The 18,390-nt window shown below is 40.7% G+C and overlaps 1 long non-coding RNA gene across 1 annotated transcript; it reads right to left on the reverse strand.

Annotated features, from left to right (window-relative positions):
- Positions 1 to 1,499: 1,499 nt before the first annotated feature.
- LOC134737474 (uncharacterized) lies at positions 1,500 to 13,904 on the reverse strand. The gene is made up of 2 exons (XR_010122414.1): positions 13,720 to 13,904; positions 1,500 to 4,936 (listed from the first exon to the last, which is right to left on the reverse strand). It is a non-coding gene; the product is annotated as an uncharacterized lncRNA (long non-coding RNA).
- Positions 13,905 to 18,390: the final 4,486 nt, after the last annotated feature.

Below are 18,390 nucleotides of genomic sequence, written 5' to 3' on the forward strand. Positions count from 1 at the left end.
ATTTGGCTACTAAAGGAAAGGATTATACTCAGAAAACTGGAGGGCTTTGGAATATCCAGTTTATACTTTCACAAAAGAAAATATGATCATCTTTGCTTGGGAAAGTCAAGAAAATGCTTCAGAGATGAAAAACACACATGAGCTTGGAATTGGAGGAGGGGTAGGAGATATATAGGTGGACAGACATAGAGCAGGTGGAATAAAAATGCATCTCGGCCCAAGGGAATAGCATGTAAGGCCTGAGGAATAATAGAAACTGTGCCAAAAACTCCAGAGAATCTGGAGTATGGAACTTCAAAAAAAGAAAAGAGATGACTCAGGGCTTTATATGCCATGCTGCAGAGCTTGGCTCTCATTGTAGAAGCTCCTGCTTGTCAACGAGTTCATATCTACCCACTGGAGTAAATGTAGTAGGCCAGGACTTAAAGAAAAAAATGCAAATAAATGAGGCTTATCTTTTTGAAACATAAATTTTACTTAAAGATTAGAAGAGAAGGAGTTTTTTTAAGATTAAAACAACATGGCAGTATTCTGCAGTAGAATACAAAATTTCCACAGTTTTTTAAATAAAAAATAAGGTTTCAAATAGATTTCCTGATTGATTTGGTCAGTTCTTGCCATATTCTCTGCCATCTCATATGAAAGTAACTTTGATGAAACTCTTTTTTTTCCTTTTTTTTTTTTTTACAAGAGTCAGGAGAGGTGGGGGGGTGGGAATTTCTGATGAAACTCTTATGTAGGGTGCTGAGAAGTTTTAAGCAGAAGAGTAAAATTATCATCAATTATATTTAGCTTTGTGTTGTTTCTATTTCATGTGTTTTAATTTTATATCCTCCCTTCTCCAAATTTTGTTGTAGTTTATAACATGGCAAGAGGATAGAGAGGAAGAGAGACAATGACGAGAACAAGATGGAAACGGTGCACACGTGCCGCAGGCTGGCTGTGCAGGATGGACCTCGTGGGACATCTATCCCTTGGTGATATTTTCAATGGGTTTGTCATTGGTTTGCTTAGTCCCTAACTTTGCTACCTGATTATCTGGCTTTTTTTTTTTAATAACAGCTTTATTGAAATAGGGGGCTTAATACCTAGGTGATGGGTTATAGGTGCAGCAAACCACCATGGCACACGTTTACCTAGGTAACAAACCTGCACATCCTGCACATGTATCCCACAACTTAAAATTAACTATATTAAATTACATTTTTTAAAAAATGAAGTCCTGATACATGCTACATCATGGATGGATCTTGAAAAACATGCTCAGTGAAAGAAGCCAGCCGTGAAAGGCCATATACTATATGATGTCATTTGTATGTAGGTCCAGAATAAGCAAATCTATGATCTGGGTTTTATCAGGCTGCCAGTTCATCCATGATTGAGCAAATCCCAGGAAACCGAGTCACACTCATTAAACCAGAAGATTTTTTTCACAAAACTATTGACAACATGTATTAGTCTGCTTGATGAGTTGTCATAATAAAATACCATAGACTGGGTGGCTTAAACAATAGAAATTTTTATTTTCTCACAGCTCTAGAGGCTGGAAGTCCAAGATCAAGGTTTCAGCACGGTTGGGTTCTATGAGGACTGTCTTGCTGGCTTGCAGGTGGCCACCTTCTCATTGTGTTCCCACGTGGCCTTTCTTTGCTGCCTGCACTTGGAGAGGGAGAAGTCTCTCTTCCTCCTCTTACAAAACCACTCACAAGGGCCCCACCCTCATGACCTAATCTAACCCTAATTATTTCTCAAAGTCCTTTCTCCAAATACCATCACAATGGGGGTTAAAGCTTCAACAGGGTGGGGGACACAATGTACAGTCTATAACGCAATATATCCAACATCAAAAAGGAATGTATTCTCCTAGCAGAAGAAAGATGAGTAACATATTTTCTACCTGAATTGCCTTTGTTTAAAAATCCTTATCTGTGTAATAGTTTGGAGAAGATTTGCCATTGCCACTTGGTTCAAATTCAAATGGACTCTGGATGGGGTCAACTGCAACCTTGCAATGGGGGGTGACTAATAGAAGTAAGGTATGGGTAGACAGCAACCACTTATTCAGAGAAAGGTTTGGAAAAGCATCAGGATTCCTCCTCCTTCTTCTGTAGTTTTAGCTCAGAAATCCCTACAAAGGCTTAGCTGCTGGCTCTGGATGTCGATCTATGTCTACCTACAAACAAAAGTGGACCGGGCTAGTTCAGAGCTTCAGACACCTGGGACACTGGGACGACCTTTAGCCACAGGGTTGAAAGCACTGTGGGCATTATAAATTGGGGCATTGCATTTGAAAGAGAATAAAAGAGCCTATACAATCCTTCAATCAATTTATGTTTCCTTACATCCTGAAATATTCTCCTTATGGAAATTTAAAGAATCAGAATATGTTCTAAGGAAGGCATGGGAGGGGTCACTAATTTTGGCAGATCCTGACACACCGTGGTTCCCCTGTCCTTGAGAAGAGAAATTTACATTCACACATTTGTGTGGTGAACACAATCACAGCCAGGGGAACTAGATGGTCTATGACAAATGTCCCTCAGGCTGCTGCATTTGGGGAGATGATATCTGCTTCATTAAGAGGCTGACCTCTCTAGGTGTACTAAAGGCAAGGAGGCCTCAGCCAGATAAACACTAGCACTACCCACTTTTTTTGGCCTTCTTTTTCTAAACAGCATAGAGACTAATCCCTTCTCTTATAAAACTACTTCAGGGAAAGTAAAACAAATTAGAGCACATATTCTTTCATATTAACTGCATTTTAAAGACTGCAGTGAGATTTGCGGAATTCCATAGCCCAATGAACCATAAGGTTGCCATTTTCTGCCCTTTCCTTCAAATTCTGGAATGTCTGGCTCCTTATGGAGTGACTAGAGTTTGTCAACACAGTGAAAGCCAAGCTTTTGACGAATGTTGTTTTACAAAATAGGTGAAAGTACACAAAACATAATACTTTATCAATAATTAAGTACCTGATGATGAATTGATACTTGACTGGTGATATGACAAATGGAATTTGTCTTTTAGATAAAACAACCTCATAATAAAATCCTTCAATAATTAAAGCCCCTTGGCTAATGCCCAAGACCCTCCTGACACTGAGCAGAGCAAACAGCTTTTGCTGAGGTCCCAGAATGCTTACTCCGAGATATCTCTGTCCTTCTAAACAATTAGCAGCTCTGTAGAAGGGCAATGGAATAACTGTCTGAGTGCCCCTTGACATTGAGAGATCTAAAGGAATTTTTTTTCTTTCCTTTAAAATCTACCGTGATCAAAGAGGACTTAAGGGTGTCAAGAAGAAAAACAAGCTAACACAATTTGTATTGAATTTTGAAAAATCTTTCCCTGTAGCCATGGGTAACTGGATAAGAAAACACTAAACAAGTCCCTTTGGGGATATTACATGATGGTATTCAATTTTGTATCCTGCCTCCTGCATTGGGGATTTCTTCAAGATACGAACAGGCTCTGAGAGACAGACTTATATAAATAGAAGCATTACTCAGTGATGAGATTACCCTTGGCTATAAGGCAAAATTACTTCTAACTAGATCATGACATTCAAAAAATGATTCCTGGTTTCAGTGCTAGAAGAAAGCAGCCTAAGTATTTTAAAGGCTACTCATAAAGTTCCAAAAAGTCACGTATGAAATTATTTCAGATACAGAAGGAAATTGTAATGATGAACATATTCAATTTACCTTTGACAGAACCACCAAATTCCTCTCTACACTCCCCACCCTCAATCCCCTACCCAGACATCAGGGCAACATAAGGAATCATATTAAGAAAGGGTAGTTTTGATTTATTGCTACAAGAGATGTGGAAGAGAAACTTTACGTGATTTGTTAAAAATTTCCCCCACTGGGAGCAAGGCTCCAATGTAACTCTAAAATCAGAACTCCCTCTGTTAGCAGGCTATGTACTTAATTGAGGTCTGAACTGTCAATGTTCAATATGCTAATTATGTGCTTAAGAACACTGATTATAATTTTTAATCTATCACTCTGCTGGATATGGTACCTTCTGGATATATAATTACATAACCAAGGAATCTTAAAATACTCTCAGGTTGCCTTTTCCCAGTCAAGTCACATCAGTCATGTAGTTAACATAATTTTTGGCTGTATAACCACAAAAACATATTGGGATTCTTCCTCCATCTATGCCAGAAATTTTCAGACACATCCCTGATTCTTCATCTGAAATAGTCATCTTTTTTTCTTTCATCTAAGGAATGCTTCTTTACCATAGGCAGAATAATGTCCCCAGACACCTCAGGGCTGTAAAACGAGTTCCTCCCCTAGTGTGGATAGAAGGGAGGAAGACTGGCTCAGAGAGACCAGAGTGTCTTATCTCCAGTCTAGACTATGACTCCTGGAAATTCCAGGATGCCAGTATTTACAGTCCCTGGGATTTAAAAACAAGCATAAATGTACAAATGATACTCAACGGGTTCTGCATTTCCTCCCTGGAAATGTATATTTCAGACAAGTCAGGATTCTTCTATTCATATTAACCATTTCATGTCACATCTTTTATGAGGGGCCATCAATATTGCTTTTCTCTGGAACATACCCCAACTCAGATCCATGGTATTGTACATCTAGAGAGACGGGCAGAGTGTGGAGTAAACTGAAGTCATCATGACCTCTGTAACACCCTGAGGCTTCTATTCCCCCACGGACATTCCACGAAGGGAAGGAACATTCTTCTAACTCAAAAAACCACCAAAGGAGAGCAGGCAGGATGTCATACCTCAGCTGGTGGGTGCAGCGGGAGCCGCACGACTCACCTCAGGCCTCTTCCCTGATGGGCATGATGGTGGCCAATCTTCAGGACAGTCCCAGTTGAAGCTCCAGAGGGAAAGGGGATCAATCAGTCACCAGCTGCCTCCCTGGCCACAATAACAAAAGGGAGCAAGGACTCAATGGACCTGTAACAGGAAAATAAATCTCACAACCCTAAAATCACCAAGCCAAAGGGAAAAGTTAAGCTGAGAACCGCTAGTCAGGCAAAGCCTGCCTCCCATTTTATTCCTAAATAAGAAAGCCACAAAGATTTAAAAAGCTACACACCTGCCTCATATTTGTCTACAAGGAAATTCCTTGTGGGCCTCAAGATCTTTAGCCTAAAATGGTTCTGTTGAATTTCACCCTGGCAATGTAAATTGATAGCTTATCTTCACAGGTGCCAAAGGACAGACAGCGCTCAAAGTCTTCCCTCTGCTCACCTGAGACAGATGCAATTTGGATTCTTTCCTCTGCCCTACTGTTTCTGTAAAAATGCAGATTCACTAAGCCAGACTAAGGCATAAGCAACTATTCCTCTACCTCCCTCTCACGTGTAAATTGTGTATTCAGTGAGAGGCTAATCAGAGAATGCAACTGTTTGTCTCTTAACTGTCTATGACCTGAAATCCCCCACACCCCCACACTTCAAATTCTCCCGTCTTTCCAGACCGAACCAATGTACATCTTACACATATTGACTGATGTCTCATGTCTCTATAAAATGTATAAAACCAAGCTGTGCCCCAACTACCTTGGGCACATGTTGTCAAGACCTCCTGAGGCTGTGTCATGGGCCTGTCCTTAACTTTGGTAAAATAAACTTCCTAAACAGACTGATACCTGTCTCAGATACTTTTGGGTTCACAGACCCACAGTGACCCTCTTTGAAACTCTGAGAAACTCTTCCCTGGCACAGGGAAGCTGTGCAAGGAGGCTCCTTGTGAGCAGACGAGGGAAAGGAGCCCTTTGGATGTGCCCTGGGCTGAAGGTGGCTGCATTTTTCCTTAGACTGCTGAAGCCTGGAACACTTGGGTTTCACAAGTAATGGCAAAACAGTATGAAGGGGACTGTCGTTGGGATAGGGCTCAAACAACCAGAAAACAAAAGAAAAATAGGAGGTTTCTCTTACCTGAACAGGAGGTTTCTCTTACCCAAACAAGGGTTTGGGGAAGTCAGGTAAGGCTTAAGAGGCGATCAGCCTTAAGTGAGGGCAAGAAAGAGAAGCAGGAGTAGCTCATCAGGCTGACTAGGCGGAAGTTGCAAAGGCCCAGAACAGCACAACCACAGAGTGAGTTTGGAGATTGGAAGGTGGGTCCATGTAGCTGCAGAGGTGGTGGCTGAAGAGAGGAAAGAGCATCTAGAGGGAGCCCTCAAACCCATTCCACAGGCCCTGGACTTTTATCTAAGTCACAGGAAGTCACCATCAGGTTTAAGTGGCAACTCCATCTCCTGAGATTTCAGTTTAGGAAAAATTGCAAGAACAGCATGGTGGAGGAAAGACTGAGGAGAACAAGGCTAGAGATGGGGTCTGCTCAACTGTCCGGGGAAGAGAGGAAAGAGGTCTTTGCTAAGGCAGTGACAGGGGGATGGAGAGGAGTGGACTACAAAAAAAAGAAAAACTCCCTTTAAGCAAGAGGAATCAAAACATCTTACCTTAATAAGAGATTTGATGGTTTTCAAACTCATATCCAGCTCAATTAATCTTCACACAAACCCACCAAGTCAAGTAAAGCCAATAGTGCTTTACTTCTAGATGAAGGAATGGGTTCCAGGTGGTTGATCAGAGGTACGAAGTTCCCCCCCAAGAAAGACTACACACCCAAGCCTGCATTTTCCCACTGTACCACCACACCTGGCACTGATGAGCTTCTGTTTTGCAAAGCTGATAACTATACTCAGAAAAAGTACATGTGATTTGAGAGAAATCCCACTGGCAAAGCGACCAAGTCAAGAAAGAGGAATTCTCAAGGAAACAATAGTTCTTTCTGTTGGCCAGAAAAATAGTACTGCTCTGAGAGCCATTTTTAGAACAGTTAAATAACTTTTAAAATTACATGAAAGATCCAAGCTTATTTGAGGGTTTTTTATTGTTTTGAAATATTTTATTGTTTTGTATTTTCTTTACTGTATTTTAATAGGGCCTATTTTTACCCAGAGATATGATTTAGAGAATTATGTTACTTGGGAGAAGTAACATATTTCATGTATCTCAGAGATACATAAAAGTGAATTAGCCCCTTGAATTCAGAAATCTGCATACCTGTATCTCTTTGGAACAAGCAATGTTAAGAAGCTAAATACATTAATAAGTGTTCTATCTACCTAAAATTCACATACACTGTAATGAAAGAGTTCTGTGTTCAGCCACTTAACTGAGTATGTTTAATGCCGAAAACATCGAGAGACAACATGCCAAGGAGGAGGGAACAGTAAAGATTTTTATAGCAAACCCATGATCTTTGAAGAAGAGAATCCCCTACTCCCTTGGCAGTGACCAAAAAGAAAAAGCACAGGGGCATTTTCTTCAAAGGAGACCTCCAGGTGACTGCTCTAATGTGGTTAGCAGCGACTCATTGACTCCTAGAGGGTTATCCGGCCAGAGCTGTGCTAACTAGTGACATGTTTCCTTATCCACAGTTTGAGATCCTCAATCATAAGATCATAAGGGAAGGAAAAGCACGAGGTACCTGGGTAACAGTTGAGAGATAGTATCTGTAAGCAGCTGGTTGCTGTCAGACTAGAACCAGGATATAAATCCTTTCCCAAGGACTGGCCAAATTCTTTGATCTTGCCCAAGCACTATGGAATTGACAATCAGAATATACTAAAGTGAATTTTTTTTTTATTTTTACTTATTTTAATTTTACTTTAAGTTCTAGGATACATATGATACATGTGCAGAATGTGCAGGTTACGTAGGTATACATGTGCCATGGTGGTTTGCTGCACCTATCAACCCATCATCTAGGTTTTAAGCCCCACATGCATTAGGTATTTGTCCTAACGCTCTCCTTTCCCTTGCCCCACTCGCTGCGACAGGCCCCAATGTGTGTTGTTCCCCTCCCTGTGTCCATGTGTTCTCATTGTTCAACTCCCGCTTATGAGTGAGAACATGTGGTGTCTAGTTTTCTTCTCCTGTGTTAGTTTGCTGAGCTTCATCCACGTCCCTGCAAAGGACATGAATTTGTTCTTTTTTATGGCTGCATAGTATTCCATACTGTATATGTGCCACATTTTCTTTATCCAGTCTATCATTGATGGGCATCTGGGTTGGTTCTAAGTCTTTGCTATTGTAAATAGTGCTGCAGTAAACATACATGTGCATGTGTCTTTATAGCAGAATGATTTAGTGTAAATTAGTTCAACCATTGTGGAAGACAGTGTGGTGATTCCTCAAGGATCTAGAACTAAAGTGAATTCTTAATACCCCACCCAAATTTGTTCTTCTTCTAGTCTTTCTCACCTTTAGAAGTGTCACTATGACTCACCCTGGAGCTCATTTCTGTAAATGTCCCTTCATCTTCACACTCAATCCATTACCAAGTCTCAATCCATCTAGAAATCTCAAAGCATTCCATCACCCTCATTCACGATCCATGTCAACATATCAAGTGCCTCATTGCTATTACCTCCCTCTTCCATTCTTACCTTTTCTGCCTTTCTCCACACAGGAGCTGGAATAATCTTTAAATGCAACTTAGAAATTAAAAGTCTCTCACAGGTGTCCCTTTGCTCCTAAAATAAAATACATACACTGTAGCATGTCCTATGCTAAGTCTTACATGTGATCTGGCCCCAGCCCTTCTCCAACTAATCTCATGCCTTTCTTCCCTGCATGCATTACTCTGCAGAGACACTACCTTTGATTCCATAAATATGCCAATCAATTTCCCACCTCAGGGTCCTAGCCCATGCTGTTCTCTTTGCCTGGAATGCTCTAGTCCCTGGTCTTTTTTGACTAACTTCTACATCTTACAGAAGATAACTAAATTAGGGCTGAGTGTGGTGGCTGATGCCTATAATCTCAACACTTTGGGAAGCTGAGGGTGGAGGATCACTTGAGGTTAGGAGTTCGAGACCAGCCTGGTCAACATGGTGAAACCTCATCTCTACTAAATATACAAAAATTAGCCAGGCATGGTGGCACAAACCTGTAGTCCCAGCTACTAGGGAGGCTGAGGCATGAGAATTGCTTGAACCCGGGAGGCAGAGGTTGCGGTGAGCTAAGATCGTGTCACTGCACTCCAGCCTGGGCAAGAGAATGAGACTCCATCTTAAAAAAAAAAAAAAAAAAGTAACTAGACTGAAATATCCAGCTTTTCCCGGCCCATTAATCTAAATTATGGCACTCTTAATACACTTATGTGTATTGAGCTTCTCCTTGGCACTTATCCAATTTGAATATCCTACATTCATTGTGTGCTTATCTTTTTAATGTCAATGTCTTCCACTATGCTGTAATATCCACAGGGCAGACACTAGGTGTATCTTTCTGGCTTACCTCAGTTTCCTTAGCACCTAGCACAATATCTAATACATAGTAGGTGTTCAATACCTATTTATGGAATCTGTGAATGAACAGATGAGCAGAAACCATGGCTTAGGGATACCTTTAGCTATACAGACCGTTTTCATTTAAAAGGCACTAGTATTTAATTCCACTTTTTAAAGATTAAATACAAATAAATATTACACTGTTGAGTTAAACGGGCTTATATTCAAATACTACTGAACCACTTAGTGACTGTGTAACTTGAGAAAGTTTCTTCCTTCTCTGCATCTTGGGTTTCTAACCTGTATAATAAGGACAATAGGGCTTATCTTATAGTTAAAAGTGCTCTCTATTTTTCCTTACAACTTTATTGTACTTTCCAATTTTCCTACTGTTATAATCAGGAAAGAGCAATAAATATTATTTTAGAAAATGCCTGCCTCAAAGTTGTCATGAAGTTTCTTATTATCTACTAATTTGCAATTCAGATACCGTATTAATTATCCACGCTGGGTAAGAAGCTCCAAAACTTGGTGACTTAAATCAACAATCTTCCTGATTTCTCTGTGGCTCTGGAATTCAGGAGTGGCACAGCCGGTCGTTCTGGCTCAAGTCTCTCATGAGGTTGCAGTCAGATGCCACCAGGGCTGCAGTCACCTGCAATCTACTGACTGGAGATAGAGGATCCACTTTCAAGGCAGCTCACTCACACGGCTGGCAAGCTGGGCTGGCTGTTGGTTGGGGGCCTCAGCTTCTCTTCTTGTGGAGGTTCTTAAGTATCCTCCCAGATGTGGCTGGCTTTCCCCTGGGCAAGAATCCAAGAGACCAAAGCAGAAGCTGCAAGCCTCTTAGGACCCAGCCTTGGAAGTCACAGAGTGTTTGTTACTTCCACCCTATTTTATTGGTCACATAGAGTCAGCCCTAATTCATTGTGAGAGCAGACCACACAAGGGATGGAAGACTGGAGCATTGGAGCATTTGAGAGGCTACCACCGACTAAGAACTCTCACATTTCTACCTTTCTCCTCACAGGACACCCATAAACTCTCGCCACTATTTATTTCTTTTTTTTTTTTTTTTTGAACAGAGTCTTGTTTAGTCGCCCAGGCTGGAGTGCACTGGCGAGATCTCGGCTCACTGCAAGCTCCGCCTCCCGGGTTCACGCCATTCTCCTGCCTCAGCCTCCTGAGTAGCTGGGACTACAGGCGCCCACCACCACGCCCAGCTAATTTTTGTTTGTATTTTTAGTAGAGACGGGGTTTCACCATGTTGGCCAGGATGGTCTCGATCTCCTGACCTCGTGATCCACCCGCCTCGGCCTCCCAAAGTGCTGGGATTACAGGCGTGAGCCACCGTGCCCGGCCTCTTGCCACTATTTCTAATACTGGCAGTTGCTAATTGTAGTATGTCTATTTTTTTCTTTTTAGATACTGGGCTCTTGTTACACTGCCTCTGATAGAAGAAAATGTGTGTCTTTTGTGTATTTTCAAAGATGAGTCTGTGTCAATGTCATTTACTTTAGATAATGGTTTCTTGTTTAATTTGCTTTCTCTAACTCTAACCACGATGCCATTTTTGTTCACATTAGAACATAATAATTAAAACAAATTCATCACTTGATCATCACAATGATTATGGGAGTGGTTACTCCTCACAGATCACTACTAACTGATTTCAACTGAGACAAAGATAATGTAACAAGTAATACCTTTGTAACCGTCCTTCTGCTGTGGGAGCTGAAAGGGGGCATGCATACTTATAGAGTAAAAAAGCTAACTGCTGCTATCTAGAGACCTGATCCCTAGTCCCATATCCAGTGATATGGCATTGACTAAGACTGATTGAGACACTTGGATGCTCTAGCTGTTATTTACCCTCCTTACTAAGTAAGATTGACAACAAGTATCTTCACCTTACAAGCACAAATAGGAATGCCTGTACGCTAAAGACACAAATAACATATTGCCTCTGGGGACAGGAACTAGCTATCTGGGAAAAGAGGTGAGAAGGGTATTTTCACTGTATACTCTTTTATATCATCTGGATTTTAAACTATTGAATGTACCATCTAATAAACATCCCAGCACTTTGGGAGGCAGAGGCAGGAAGATCACCTAAGGTCGGGAGTTCTAGACCAGCCTGACCAACATGGAGAAACCTCATCTCTACTAAAAACACAAAATTAGCTGGGCGTGGTAGTGCATGCCTGTAATTCCAGCTACTCAGGAGGCTGAGGCAGGAGAATCGCTTGCACTCGGGAGGCGGAGGTTGCAGCGAGCCAAGATCGCACCATTGTACTCCATCCTTGGCAACGAGCGAAACTCCATCTCAAAAAATAATAGTAATAATTAATTAAAATTATTGGAACAACTCAGCTTTTCATCAATAGAAGACTGGTTAAATCAAGTATGTTCCATCTAAAAAATGGAGTAGTCCTATTCAGCTAAATAGGGAATGAAGTGTGTGTGTGTGTGTGTGTGTGTGTAATTTATTGCTATGAAATTATCTCCAGGATATATTATTAAGTGAAAAAGCAAGGTTTAAAAAAAGTGTTCTTAGGTAAAACTGCTACTGTTTATCTAAGAACGGGAATACACATATATATATAGAGAGAGAAAGAGAGATAGATCCCATATATATGTAAATTTTTTAAAAAGAAAGTAATGGAAGAATACCATAATAATTTAAAATAGATGGTATAAACCTATAATTTTTAAAACCTATGGAGGAAGGAGGGGCATAGCATGAAGATGACAGGGATAGAAGCTAACCTTCTTTGAATATTTGTAGATTTAACTTTGAAACCACATAAATACTTTGCAAAATTATAAAATATTTAAATTTGAAAAGTAATCTCCAAAACTTTAAAGTGAAACAAATGTCCAATTGGTGGCACAACCACACAGGAAGAATTCTTTCAAGTGGCTTCAAAACAGAGGAATTTCCCAACGGTGTACTGGAGCCGGCCAGCAGGGGCCCTCAGGAGCTGATTTTGAGCATGTCTTCTCACCTCTGCATTCAGTGACTTCAAGATCACAGCTTGAAGGTGGCCACAGTGGGGGTATTTATGCCACGGAAATTAGCAAATTCTACAAATCAGGTTTTCATGTACTTTGGTTCCTTCTTGTATTATTTGTTTGTTTGTGCCATACTGATTGTTAAACATTTACCAGAACACCACTGAATTTACATGCACAATGACAAAAGTAATTACAAAGCAAAATTACCACAAATTAGCTTTAATAATCATAGTCTTCGTAGTAGTGTTGGAATCGTTATTCTGAAATGGTTTTGTGCATAGTATAGGATAAACAAATAAGTAATTATGTAGCTCTTGATAAGAACTGGGATTTTGGAGAGTGAGAGAAAGAAGATATAAATGGTAAAAGCCCTTCTTAGTCCTGAATTCCAATTGGAAGGATCAGTATGCACACACGAGGTATATTATTTTATCTAACATAATCATGGGAATAGAATTAGCAAAACCCAAACTGGAAGCTCTAGGACAAACTACATAATTTCTCCAACCAAAACAACTACGAAATCATAAGAAAAATAAAACATAATGGAGGAGAGCCTCTATTGATTAAATGAGATTTAAAAGATATTTAACTAATTTCATTGTATGAATCCCGAGTTTTTTTAAGTTTGGGAGAGAGAGAAAGCATGTGAGAAAGAGGGAGCATTCCTAAGACAATTAAGAAAATGTGAAGACTAATTGGACATCTGATGTTATCATGGAATGTCTGTCAATTTCTAGGATATGATTATTGTTTGTTGTGTGTATTGTGGTTACATTGTAATACCATAGTCCTTGTCTTTTAGAAATGCATCCTGAAAGATTTATATATGAAATTATATTAATGATATAACATGGCTGGGATTTGCCTAGTATCATCCAGGGAAGGGGGAAGAACAAGAGCCATAGAAAAATACAACTGGTCATAAGGTGAACATTGTCAAAATGTAGTGATAGATAAAAGGGAGATCAACATATTATTTGTCTACTTTTGTACATATTGAAAATTTTTTTAACAAAATTTTTTTTAATATTAAAATTGCTACACTCCCATGTCTGCTAGATTTTGCTTCCTCTAAGTTTTTTCAAAATAAGCATTTTTTTTACTAAGCTTCTATGGGTTTTTTTTTCACTATCATCATCATCTACTAAAAATCATTTACTAAGTATCTCATATGTGGGCCTCGATTTAACAAAATGTACATGTCGCCAAAGCATAAACATAAAACCATATAGAATTAGAAAGAAAATCAACTTAATAGAGTCACTTTGTAGACCAAAAGACCTGGGCAGCTTCTAATGAAATGCTTAATTAGGAACCACAAACACTCCCCAAACAATAAGCAATCAGAACTTCTTAAAAAGCCACCCCTTTAAAACAGTTATTGCTGCCGTATAACATAATATAGGCCCACCTGGAAAGATCCTTTAAAACATCTGGAGTCCAAATACATCTGCTACAGGTGAGCAAACAAAGCCTCCATAAAGCCACAGAACAGACAAAATAAGCTGATTGACCAGAGGGGCACATTTATGAATAGCCCATTAGGAAGAGTGATAGACAGCACTTCTATCCACGGTACATTCTCAAGAAAAGGAAGCCACATAGAAGTACAATGAAGCATCAGTCAAAACCATCCTCATTTGCATTTGGTGCAAAATAAACTTTCCCAATTCAGACAGACAGCAAATATTTAACAAGGAAAGAAGAGAAGCAGGTGCAGTATTTGAGCAATTGGAAACGACTCCTGGCATCATTGAGAGTCATCAGTGGGACATTTAGGTCAGTGACCTCCAGACACAACTAGTGTTTTTGATCTTTATAAAAAGTAGAAGGTATTTTAAGAGGGGAATCATCCTTGCTCCCCAGCCCCAGAGTTCCAACCAAATAAAAACACATGGCAAGGCGGTGGTGAAAAACCTCAGGCATCAGTCAAAGTAAGTAATACAAGTAAAGCCTGAAAAGTGTTTGAATTCAGACTTCAGGTGAGATCAACAAGGTGTTGACTTCTGGAGTTTCTAGTTGATGTCCTCAAAGCTTCAAGACACTTAAGGAGCAGATTTCTGAGTGGCTATAAGCCAATAGCTTCGTAAATGTGTCCACCATGCCATCTGCGCTAGAACCACCCTGAGGTGTTGCTGAACACAAATGGCAAGTGTGATCAAGGATTCTGAATTTTTAAGCCCCCTAGCTGGTATGTATGCCCACTCAAATTTGAGAACCATTGTACAAATTGGAGAACCAGGCCCGAACAGTGAAGGTTATCAAAAGATCTCAAAATGCCCCACAGCAGAAGCAAATGCTTATTATTTTTGCTTTACATAAAGTGCAAGTAAAATCATTTTTCAATTGCCTGTCTCATATATACAAAACTTGGCAGGAGGGTGGAGGTAAGGGTTGGAGGATATTCAGTGTCAGAGATTTTAACTCTGGCTAGAGTTCTTATTTTTTTACTCTTTTGAGTTATATAGGTTTAGTGTTCACGAAAAAAAAAGAAGAAGAATTAGCTTCATGACGGAAGAGACTGACCCATTATTTTTGTTGATTACCTACGGTATAGAGTATATTTAGGCATCTAGGACAAAGACATATTCGTGTTACCTACTATGTATGGAAAGCAAATCTCACGCAAAATAGAGAGCAAAAGCCTAGAACTGGGTTCAAATTCCACTTATCAGCTGTGACTTTAGCTCACTCACCTAACATTTCTAACCATGTTCTTCATATTTAAACTGAGAATAATGATAATGTCTCCCAGGATACTGTAAGGATCAAATGGAGTACTACGTCTTAATTCATTCAAGCTGCTTTAATAAAATACCTTAGCCTGGTTTCCTGATAAACAATAGAAATTTATTTCTCACAGTTCCAGAGGTTGGGAAGTCCAAGATCAAGGCTGAGACCGATTCCATGTCTGGCAAGAGTCCACTTCCTCATACACAGCCATCTTCTCACTCTAACTACACACAGTGGAAGGGGTTAAGGGTCTCTCTTAGTCCCTTTTATAAAGGCATTAATCCCATTCATGAGGGCTCTGCCCCCATGACCTAATCACTTTCCAAAGGCCCCACCTCCTAATACCATCACTGTGGGGGTGAGGATTTCAACATATGAATTTGGGGGAACATAAACATTCAGACCACAGCCTAGTGTATGTTTTTAAAAAGACTTTTGAAATCTTCTGCACAAAAATTGAGCATAAATTGTTATAATTATTTATTTGCCCAACAGCATTCAGCCATGTAACCACTACCGAGCACCTACTAGATGCAGACACTACACTGGTAGACACTGGGCTATTACCATGGTATTACCTGGGCTGTTACCATGGTATTATTATGCAAATAGACCAAACATAATACTTACACGACTACGACAGGTAGGGAGGGGTTCTACCTCTAAAAGGAGTCTTTGAAAAGGGAACTGGGGAGAATTATGGAGCAGGGAGTGGGACACACTAAAAATTATTTGTATATACTATGGGGAGGACAGTCAATACAGGATAATCAGTCAACTGAAATCCCTTACTCTAGGACTCTGAGAATTCTATGAGAAATTCTGGGCCAAGATCTCTACTTGTAGACACTTGTAGGGATGCAGCTTTGAAATTAGCAAGGAGTTAGAAGAGACTAGGGAGTATATTTCTCTCTCTGATTTAGCAATTTAAAAGAAACCAACCACTCTCTCCTCATCAGTTCTCACTTGGCAGATTTTGTTAGACTTTTCAAAAACTGACTGAGCAGTATTTCTATTTATCAGGAAGCAATCAATGTGAGTGGTGTGACTTTCCTGTTGCTCTCCATCAGTAAATGGACATAACTCAGCTGGGAGGACTCCAAGGTGCCAGTGAGCGCACCTGTCTGCCCCCTCTCTGTATCTTTTTTTTTTTTTAGAGAGTCTTACTCTGTCGCCAGGTTTGGAGTACAGTGGCTCAATCTCGGCTCACTGCAACCTCTGCCTCCCAGGTTCAAGCAATTCTCATGCGTCAGCCTCCCGAGTAGCTGGGATTACAGGCGTGTGCTACCACGCCTGGCTAAGTTTTGTATTTTTAGTAGAGATGGGGTTTCACCATGTTGGCCAGGCTGGTCTCAAACTCCTGACCTCGTGATCTGCCCGCCTTGGCCTCCCAAAGTGCTGATTACAGGCGTGAGCCACTGCGCCCGGCCAACCCTCTCTGTATCTTGTCTCCACCCTTCCTCTGCCCCTTCCTGAGAGCCCTGTATTCTGAGTCTCTCCCAGCAGAAGGAGAACACTGATAAATCACTAACATGATTTTGATTTTAGTTGTGTGTTACCCCCATAATGCTGTGTGCACTTTTAAAGAGGAAACCAAAAGAATCTATTCCTGATGATGGTTTCAGGCAGGAATGTCTAGGAGCAGGAGAGAGATCATTTTGGGTCTGCCAATCACATCTGTGGGTGCCTCTGCCTCCAAGCCTGCACCTCCCTGCCATGCTGTTGTCCGTCTCACTCTCTGGCCATGCTTAGTGCTCAGCCACCCTCAAGTGCCACACAGCGGTGCATGGCTCTGCCATTGTTGGTGTCTGGAGTAACAGCTGTGGTCATTTCTTTCTTTGGGGAGAGCCAAAACTCACCCTCTTCCCTGGGCACTCCTCACCTCTGCTCCTCAGTCATTTCCTAATCAAGAACAACTTTTGGTTTCCTAAAATTATTAAGAATGTCATAAAAGATTGGGCTGGCATGCAGAAGGGAAGCACTGAGAGTAGAAGTCCTTGTCTGGGACAATAGCCAAAGATTTTTCCTTGGGCATTTCCCTAATTCCCTTATTTTTTTCATAGCTTCCTCAAAACCCACCTCCTCAGGGTCTCCATCCTGAACAACCCTGTTGAAAACCACACCTCCTCCTCACCTCATGCCCACACTCTCCCTTTTCTTCCTACCATAACATTTATCACCATCTAAGATGCTATAAAATCTACTTACTTACTTCACCTATGGTTTACATGTTTCTTCTTCCACTGATTGTAAGCTTCTTGGTGTCAGGAGTATTTAGTTTGTTTACCAATATACGCCAAGTGCCTAGAAGTGTGTCTGATGCTCCATAAATACTTGTTGAATGAATATATGTTATCAATGGCTAATCAGTGTATTTAAGAAGCCCAGTTGTTAACTGAAGGAGAGGTAAAAGGGAAACAAGGACCTACTTTCTGCTAGGCCCTGCACAGGCATTTATATTTATTAACACAGCACTGCTCATTCCTCACAGAGGTTCGAAAACACAGATCTTTAACCAACAAGTCTCAATCTAAGAGTCCATGCTAAAGCCCAACCTGGGTGGCATTCAACAGGAGAGGTAGAATTTACCTTGTTCCCAAGACTTCTGGAAATTCCTACAGGGAAAAAGAAATACTGCCCGGTCAAGGACTTATGTCCCATGTGATTCCCTCCACCACTTCATCCCCAGTTCATTACAAAAATCTTAAGGATTTTTAGAAACTAAAAGTAGCTCTTCATCAGGAAGCGACTAGGGAGTTGCCAAACACCCCACTGAGGACTTTGCGCCAGACCACAGACACAACTCATGCCATAAAAGTAGATAAATCAAACACATGTGTGGGCTATTAAAATTGCAATAAAATATATATATGAGCAAATGTAGCCCATGAGATGGGAGCCTGGCTGCTGGAAAAATCATTGGCCCAGAACAAGGGGTTTGGCCGTTGCATCTCGCCAGGTCTTCACCAGCCCCCATCGCTCAAATCCTGCTTGTCTCCCAAAACCTAAAATGATAGCATCAGCATTTTGCATCCTCTGTCTACTGAGATGGAAGCCTCTCATGGAAAAAATTCTGGAAGGGCATACACCAGCTCCTTCACAGCAGCTACCTCTCGGAAGGAAATTGTAGGGGAAAGCAGGAGATACTTTTAAATTCATGCACTTTGGGATTTTATGATCTGTCAAAACAAGCATGTATTACTTTTGTAATTTAAGAAGTCAATCATGAGGCTTTTTTTAAGGGTGCTGTGGAGGATAAAAGTAGCCTCCTCAGACAGATGACTATATGGAAATTCTCAGTGACAGACAATTCCAGCTTGCTCCAGTGGGAAGCAAGGAAAAACAGGAA

The sequence above is a fragment of the Symphalangus syndactylus genome, chromosome 8, assembly GCF_028878055.3.
Source record: "Symphalangus syndactylus isolate Jambi chromosome 8, NHGRI_mSymSyn1-v2.1_pri, whole genome shotgun sequence".
Lineage (NCBI taxonomy): Eukaryota > Metazoa > Chordata > Mammalia > Primates > Hylobatidae > Symphalangus > Symphalangus syndactylus.